Source organism: Fukomys damarensis, unplaced genomic scaffold, assembly GCF_012274545.1.
Source record: "Fukomys damarensis isolate Sample0158 unplaced genomic scaffold, DMR_v1.0_HiC HiC_scaffold_4, whole genome shotgun sequence".
Lineage (NCBI taxonomy): Eukaryota > Metazoa > Chordata > Mammalia > Rodentia > Bathyergidae > Fukomys > Fukomys damarensis.
This window is the reverse complement of record NW_022900916.1, coordinates 20,242,445-20,250,978: the sequence shown is the minus strand read 5'-3', so window position 1 is coordinate 20,250,978 and position 8,534 is coordinate 20,242,445. Positions and strand designations below refer to the sequence as shown.

Here is an 8,534-nt window from a genome sequence, read left to right as displayed (position 1 = left end):
ACTACATATTAAAGGGAAGAGGAAAGTTAAGGAAACTGATTGTCAAATTTCATTATAAGGGTTCAATTGATTATATTTAAAATTGATCAGTGAAGAAATACCAGCACAAGCGCAACTTTTAGAAATATGGAAATAAATATTTGGAAAAATTTACAGTATTAATTTATGGCTTGAAATTAGAGATTCAGAAATGTTATATATAACATTTTTTATATATAACTTTTTAAGAAATAAAAATATAACTGGGTGCACTGGTACAGGCTTGTAATCCCAGCACTCTGGTAGCTGAGGCAGGAGGATCACAAGTTCAAGCCTAGCCTGGGCAATCTAGCAAGACCCTGTCCCAAAATAAATCAGTAAATGAAAAAGGTCTTGGTATGTAGCTCAGTGTGAAGATCCCAGGTTCAATCCTCATGACTGGGAGAAAAAAACAAAACAAAACAAAATGTCCAGGTCTTTTAAAAAATCAAGTTTTCCATAAAAACCATATTTCTGAGTTCCCATGTATTAATTATAACATCTCAAAATATTGGGCTCCAATTCCTCAAAATCCAAGCCTCTTTGGACCTGATAATTGGCTGCCACCTTAGGAAGGGCCTGTGTTCCTGATTTCTCTTAGCCAGCTGGGATAGAGGGTTCTTTATTGTGTGTAGAACCCTTGAAATGAACCTTCTTAGCAAGTGTGAAACAGAATTTCTAACTTAGGGTACGTTGTTATACATTTGATCTCCGGAATTTATTCATCTTGCATAACTGAACTGTTGAAACCTTTGACCAACATCTTCTACTTTTCCCTTCCCTCTGCTTCTGTAAGTTTGACTATTTTAGGTTCAACCAATAATGAGGTCATGCATTGTCTTTGAGTGTCTGGGTTATTTGACTTATTGTTCCCCAGATTCATCCATGTTTTTGCAAAGGGCAGAAGTTCCTTCTTCACGGGTGCACAATATCTAGTGAGTGTGTGTGTTTGTGTGTGTGTGAGTGTGCATGTCACATTTTCTCTGTCCATTCATACACCGATGGTTGACTTGAGTTGTTCCCTTGACTGTTGTGAATAATGCTGAATGAACATGGAAATGCACATAACTTTTTGAGATACACAGAGATGGGATTGCTGAATCATAAGGTAGTTCTGCTTTTAATTTTTCTGGCAATCTGTGTAATGCTTCCCACAATGGCTGTAGCATTTACATTTCCACCATCACCACACAGGGATTCCTTTCTCCCTTCTCTCACCATACTTACGAATTTTTTTTATAATAGTCATCATAGCAAGTGTGAGGTGACATCCCATTATGGCTTTATTTTACATTTCCCCAATTATCAATGATGCCAACAACTTTGTCCTGGGCTTTTTGGCCATTTCTATGTGTTCTTTGCAAAAACATTTATTTAAGTCCTTTGCCCATTCTTCAATCTGATTATTTTTGGGTTCAGTCATAAGAGTTCCTTCCATATTTTGCATATTAGCCCCTATCCTTTGTGCTGCTGCAATAAAATACCTGAGACTAGGGAGCTTATAAAGAAGAGAAATGCATTTTTCACAGTCTGGAGGCTGGGAAATCTAAGATCAAATCTAAGATCTGGTGAGGGCCTGTTGTGTGTCCTCCCCTGGAAGAATGTGGGTGGACGGAACAGGGAATAGAGTGTCCTTTCGCATAGGTGTTTCCTTTGCCTTGCAAAAGCTTTGTAAGTTTGATGCAATCCTGTTTGTCCATGTTTGCTTTGTTGCCTGTGATTTTGGGTCATATTCTAATAAAGTGCCCAGATCAATGTCAAGAAGCTTTTTCTCTATGTTTTCTTCTTGTAATTTTATGGTTTTAGATCTTATGTTTAGATCTTTAATCAATTTTGAGTTGACTTTTATATGCGACATAAGGGCCCACTTTCATTCTTCTGCGTATGGGCTCTGTAGCCAGCTCTTCGTGGGCCTTTATTGATACTGATTACTGAGAGGACTTCTTTGAAATTTAATAACCCCATTTATTTTTATTCTGATTTCTTAGGTATATTTTATTTCATATTTTAATGAAAATTACATATATTAAGATATACTGTGATCCTTATAATAGTCTCTAACTGCTTAACCCATGGTTGTCCCAAGGGGTCTGGAATTGAGTTCATTAAAGACAAATGGGCTAATCTGGAAGAAAGAAGTTGTGATTTATCACTTGGTTTGTAATTTTCTATAGCGCTTGAATTCTTTTAAAATTTAAAATGATAACTTAAAAATAATCTCATGCATTCATAAACTTATTTTGAATCTCCATTTATAAGTGAAGTGCCATCTTTTTTTGTATATAACACTGCTTGTAATTTTTTGCCAGGATGCTAAACTTTTATATTTTTATTCAGTTATATTTACAAGTAAATAAGCTTTCTAAAGGCAGCTACTTTATCTTCCATATTTATAACTCTGCGTCAGTGCCTAGAACATTGCTAGGCACATAGTAGGGTCTCAAAAATATTTTTTGGAAAGAGCCTCAGTCACCTCTAATAAGTCTAATAGGAGCAAGAAGTGTTTGTGAAAAGGACAGAAATTTTACTGGGCATCTATCCTGCCATTTTTAAGCAGTTCCAAACACCTGACAACTTTTTTATACATGAGAAATTTTACAAGGCAGTCTTAGGCTCATCAGACTGAAGGTTTTTGTTGTGTAATTGTCCTTGGCTGTTCTCAATTCTAGTGCTACTGACCAGTGTAAAATGAGTGTGGGTTACACTTACTGCCTCTTGAGAGGAGCCTAGGAGAACAAAATGACTCATGCTGCAGTGCTACGTGGGAATGAGAACAGAGGTGGGCAGAGTTCCAGTCTGATTCAGAGCTCAGAAAGGTGGCAGGGGAAGCCCCGAAGTGCCCCACACTCAGGGTGGAGCTCCTCAGGCTGGCTGATAGAACAGCTCTCTGTCACATAGCTGACTTTGATAGAACCTTGCTCCTTTCTTCCTTTTACCCCATAGAGGCACTAGGGACTCTGCCTCCTTTTTCTCTTAGAGTAAGAAGAAAACACTTCTTCTCAACTCCATGAATTTTTTCCTATTTCTTTATTCCTGGAATGTTTTGGACACAAGAAAATGCAGTAGTTCCCAGTTTGCTCTCCAGGTTAAGAAAATTTATGTTTGAAACTTTTCCCAACATACGGACTTAGGCAAGGCACCTAGCAGTAGTACCTACCTACTTCCTGTTGTGAGTGACTGAGTGGGGCATCATCTGAAGCTCTTGCATAGCAAATAGAAGCACGCAAGGATTAGCTGGAATGTCTGAAAAATTGTTACAGTGCTGTTTGTTTTTTGTGTTTATCTCCTCTGGCAATGAACTTTTTCAGGACAGATTGTGTCTCAGCTATCTTTGTAATCTCATTTGCCTAGGGATGTAAAGGTGTGGATGTGGATGTATGTAATGTTTATATATTACAAAATGGCCTTTTGAAGCTTTTATAATGATAGCTAGCCTCATTAGAATAATTATATTAAAAGTGCATTAATTATATTGGAGATAATGGCATATAATTGTTTTGGAGATATATATATATATTGAAATACAATTACATTGAAGATTTTTGCTCATCACAATGCAATCTTAGTTTATTTTGTCCTGGCTTCAAGAAATGTATGTCTTTGAGGCATGGCCCTGTCCCCAGGAAGGGAGACTTCATATCTGTGAAGTAGGAAATGTACATTCTGAGGGCCAGTTTTGGATTAAACTGGCAGAGAGGACCAAGTGCTTTGGGATAGCTGCTCCCTGAGGTAGGGATGGCTGCAGGCTACTTCTTATCATCTGTTTCATGATCTCCCAGACTTTTCATAGTAGGGAGCTTGAGTGATAATACTGATATAAACTGGAAAATCAAGAAGGTAAAGTTTGAAAACCAATTTCAAGAGGAAGAAAATTTAGCTTTTGTTAATTTTTGGTTTTATTTATTTATTTATTTGTGAATTATTCTTATAATTTATTTAGTGATAGGACATTCAAAAAGTTATTTAAATTAAATCTTACAAGGAATCCACTAATATTTAGAATAGGCTGCTATTCTATGTTCCTATGTGGATATTCATATGTGAACATTTCTCTGACTAGATATGCTTAAAAGTAAGGTATTCCCATCTCAATTTTAATTAGGGGGCCTTTGAATGCACAGGTGTGCCATAATTTTACTTAAGGTCCTCTGATGCCCAGACGTGCTCCAGAACCATTGGAGATGCAGCATACCTTTATGGAATCAGGGAAACTTTTCCTACCTGGGGTCCAGCCTTTGCAGCCAAGATCTCAGCAAATCTCCTCAGGAAATTGGGTTTCAGCAGTGTCTTCAATGCTTTTCATCCTGCCCTGGTTTCTGAGAGCTTATTAGACAATCTGGGAAGCACACTGGTGAACAGCCTATGGACTCTGCTAGATATCTGAAACACCAAGTTCATGTTCTCTAAAATCAAAGAATGAATTCTAGGAACAACACAGGTTAAGAGTAGGAAAAATTTATGGAGAGAAAGACAGCTTCTAAGAGAGACAGAGGGGGGCCAGAAAGTGGGTTACCTTAATTTTTAGTTTTAGTGTTACCATTCAGATGTGCGTAGAAGAATAATGCCATGGGGCAAAGAGGTGGGCTGACAATATTCGTAACAGACCCCACAGGATGAGGACTGAGGGAGGACAGCTTTCTGAGGTCATCTGAAGATGTTCAAAGTCATTCTTTCCAGATAGAAGCTCCTCTGAAGTGCACGTTTTGCTGTTGAGCTAGCACAGGGGATTACATAGTTCTGTTAGGACAGAGCTTGTTTTGATTTCACAGATAAAGTGGGGGTTGAAAACACTCTGGCAGGGAGATTAACAGCAGACCTGTATTCCCAGTGACAGTCGAAACCCCACCGAGCTGCCTGCCACCCTGCTTCTGTGCCCAGCATTTTGCAATGGATGTCAGGTCCTGCAAACGCAGTAGCTGTGCTTTGTGAGCTTGTTTTCATCGGTGTGCAGAAGCCATGTTTAACTATTTGAGAGTTAAGAAAAGGAAACATGGGTGCCAACAACATATTGGAACAGAGAAGATAAAAAGGAAGGAAGTAAAAGTTAAAAATAGAAGTACAGCAAGACTGTGATAGCCAACCTGGTTCCACTTGTGTAAAGTCAAGTGATTCTGGGTGGTCCCCCTTCCCCCTCCTCCCTGCCTTGGGACTCCCTTCAGTTAATGCGTCACAGACCACCGCATCCTGCAACTCTGCGTTTTCTTTGTGACCTTTTGGTGGAGAACTCTGCAACTGTGTTATCTTTACTACCTTGTAAGCAGAAGACTCTGGCACCTGTGTGATATTTTGTTTTAACTAAACTTTGTGAAGCTTTCCCAGCCCCTACTGATTTAGCAAAGTTTTGCCCCTGTGAAACTCTTGCTTGTACTCCTACTCTCCCCGAGCCCCCTGGAAATAGAAGAGCCCTTAAAAGGACCCTGCAAACTGTCTCTCCTTTGTTGAGAACTTTTCTGTTCTGAGCCATTCTTGATCAGCCAGCTTATAATAAGGCGTTCCATTTAATTCAGAGTGTGGCACATCGCTGTAGTTCCAACTCACCTGGCCCTACAACAAGACCAAGATGACATTTTGGGCAAATGGGGATCTATGAAGAGAAAAGAAGAGACAAGGTGGAAAGATTAGGGGAAGTGTGGAAGATGAGACAGACCGTCTTCCTGTGGGCCATGTGGGAGAGAAGAGATGACACAAGGAGAGTCAAGATCACTTTTCACTGAACGGGATATTTGAGAGATGAAGTCACAATTATAAAAAATTTACATATCAATAAAATTACCATTTGTTGAGTTTTAGTATGTACCAAGCATCGCATTTATTTTCATGATACAGTGGACCCTTGACTTATGAACTCAATCAGTTCCTGAGGGCTGGTTGTAACTCAAGTAGGTTGTAAGTCAATACAGCTGAGGTTGGGATGTTTACCTGGGTGCGGGCTACACATAACAAGAGGCAGATGAATCTTCCATTAACCTAATTAACCCAAGTTTTTTGTTTGTCAGGCTGGTCATAACTTGAGGGTCCATTGTAATTTTCACAGTAGGTACTATTATTTCTGTTTCATGGAGGAAGAGACTGAGGTTCAGAGAGCTTAAGTATTTTGGTCAAGGTTTCCCTGCAAGTGGGTGGCTTGAACACATAAATACTCCATTCCAAAAGGCTGTTTTATGGGTTATGAACATTTAAAAAATTCTGATGTGAGCAGAAAACTTCTAAAAAATAGCCTGAGTATCCTATCGTGTGCAACTGAAGGAGATGCCCCTAAAGACCCTCACTGATACCCTGTGGGTATATTGACAATAGACTTAAGAACAGAGAGCCAATTTCTCCACAAAACAACCTTTAGGACGTTTTAGGGTAATGCTATTCAAAGGACACTGTGGTGACTTAAAACGTTTCTGGTACACTAGCTTCATAACTTCATCAGAACCTGTTTACTGGTTACAAACATGAGATCCAATTATTTATTTTTGTTTGCTCCAAATATTATTTTTCTGTCTTGTCTTGCTCGTTATTTTTGTTTTCAGATAACTTTTGGCTATTTTAAAATTGCAAATCATTTCCAAAGGATTTCATAAATACATAAATCCAGAGAATGTGCAATAGGCTCTCAAAGGAACCCTAAGGGGTATATTTGAAGGGCTGCTTGAGGTTTGAGATTCAAGTTTGGGAGGAGGGACTGTGTTCTCAGCTCTAGCCGTCTAATAGCTACTCACACTGTCTGTGGTTATTTAATGATGGTAACTCATATTTTAGTGTATAAGGCAAGATTTCTTAAAAATATTATTTATGAAATATATTAAATTTTATTATGTTTTCCTAGTAAAATTTTTTGCTTCAAGATATTTTTGATTATTAGAATAGAAATTTTGTGACTCATACAGATATAATTTAGTATCATTTTTAAAAATCTAATCCTTCAGTAAATCTATGTGTAGAAACAGTACACATCCAAGTCATTGTCACTTGGTTTTTCTTACATATTTCTATAAGCCAGTTATTTTCAATGCTTCTGAGAAGGTATTAATTATATATGAAATGATGAATTACAACATTGTTCTTTCTTATGGCAGTTTTTGTGGCATCCTTTTTTCCCCTAATGCCTAATTCAGATACATTAATGAAGATTAATTTTGTTTTGTTAACATATTACTGTGTCATTGAAAATAGTTCTAGAATTGTTTATCTGAACTTTGGATATTTATCAACTCTACAGACTAGAAAATTGCTTCCTTCTGACCATTTGCTTGAGAACCCAGGGACTCTAGACGTGAAGACTATATAGAAGGGACCAATGCAGATTTCCACAATCTCATCTTGTCCATCAGCCCACTTACATGATGAACGACTTTGCTCATGTGTGTTTATACCAACCTGATATGGTCCTTTTAAAATGGGCTATAAGGGCTAAAAGATGAGTACCCTCTGCACCTTACATCAGACAACTGTTCAAGGTGCTAGTTTTTGACTTTTTTGTTTTAACTGCCACATACACTGGTTCACAAGTTGTTAAGGACAACACAGCCTTGTCAGTCAGTAACTAACTGTTGGGTTACTGATGATACTGGCTATGGTGCAAGTGAGAGATTTTCAAATCCAGTGCTTGGTCTACCTGTTTTCTTCTCATAGAGGTAATCCTACTTACTGCGTTACTACTGTGGACATCTGTTGACTTTAAGGGGCAGACAGTTGGTGTCCTGTCTCATTTTCTCTGTGCACTTAGTGTAGGGTGACCCATGGACCCACATTGTGAACATGGCTTATGAACTTGGTAGAGGTGCAGGAGGTCCTAACCCAGGCCTTTTGAATCTGCATTTGAATTTTAACAAGACTTCCAGGTGAATGAATTGTACTCTACACACATCAGTCTCAGTAGCATTAGTTTAGATCATTCTGCATAGTCCGTATAATACAACCATGCACCACGGAATGTTCTGTCAATGACAGAGCACATATATGATGGTTATTCCATCTCTGTGAGGTGTTGTAGACATCTTAGTTTGTGAAGGCAGCACTATGGCAAAATCATCTAACGATGCACTCCCTCTCTGACCCCCATCATTGGTTGTACACAGCAATTACAGAAAATGCTTAGTTGCTGTATTTGGGATATGGACAAAACCCAACAAACAAACACAAAACCACAAGCAGATGGAACAGACACAAATTCCCCTACAGCAAGGGATGGGCTCAAATTTGAGAAACGGTTAAATTCCAGGTATTTGACTTACTTGCCTTTAGCCCTTGGAACTGGTTATTTTTCCATTTCTGTTGCCTTTCTCATTGAGTTTGTATTCTGGTTTGTTTTATGTGGTAAAGCTGACTAAAGCTCATTGTTCAAAATAACACTTTTAATTTTTTTCCAGGAAGAAAGATTTTGTGGTTTTATCCTATATAAAACCATAGTTCAGGTGTAGTAATTACCTGAATCCTACGGCAGCAGCAAAGATTAAGATGAGACTAACTTTCCAAAATTATGTTGTAAACCAAAGATGTACCAGAGATTTGTGTTAGAAAACAAG

The 8,534-nt window shown here is 38.2% G+C and overlaps 1 long non-coding RNA gene across 1 annotated transcript; it reads right to left on the bottom strand.

Annotated features, from left to right (window-relative positions):
- Positions 1 to 4,245: 4,245 nt before the first annotated feature.
- LOC104875652 lies at positions 4,246 to 5,168 on the bottom strand. Its single transcript, XR_784134.1, has 3 exons — positions 5,100 to 5,168; positions 4,532 to 4,732; positions 4,246 to 4,398 (listed from the first exon to the last, which is right to left on the bottom strand). It is a non-coding gene; the product is annotated as an uncharacterized LOC104875652 (long non-coding RNA).
- Between the last annotated feature and the right edge of the window lie 3,366 nt (positions 5,169 to 8,534).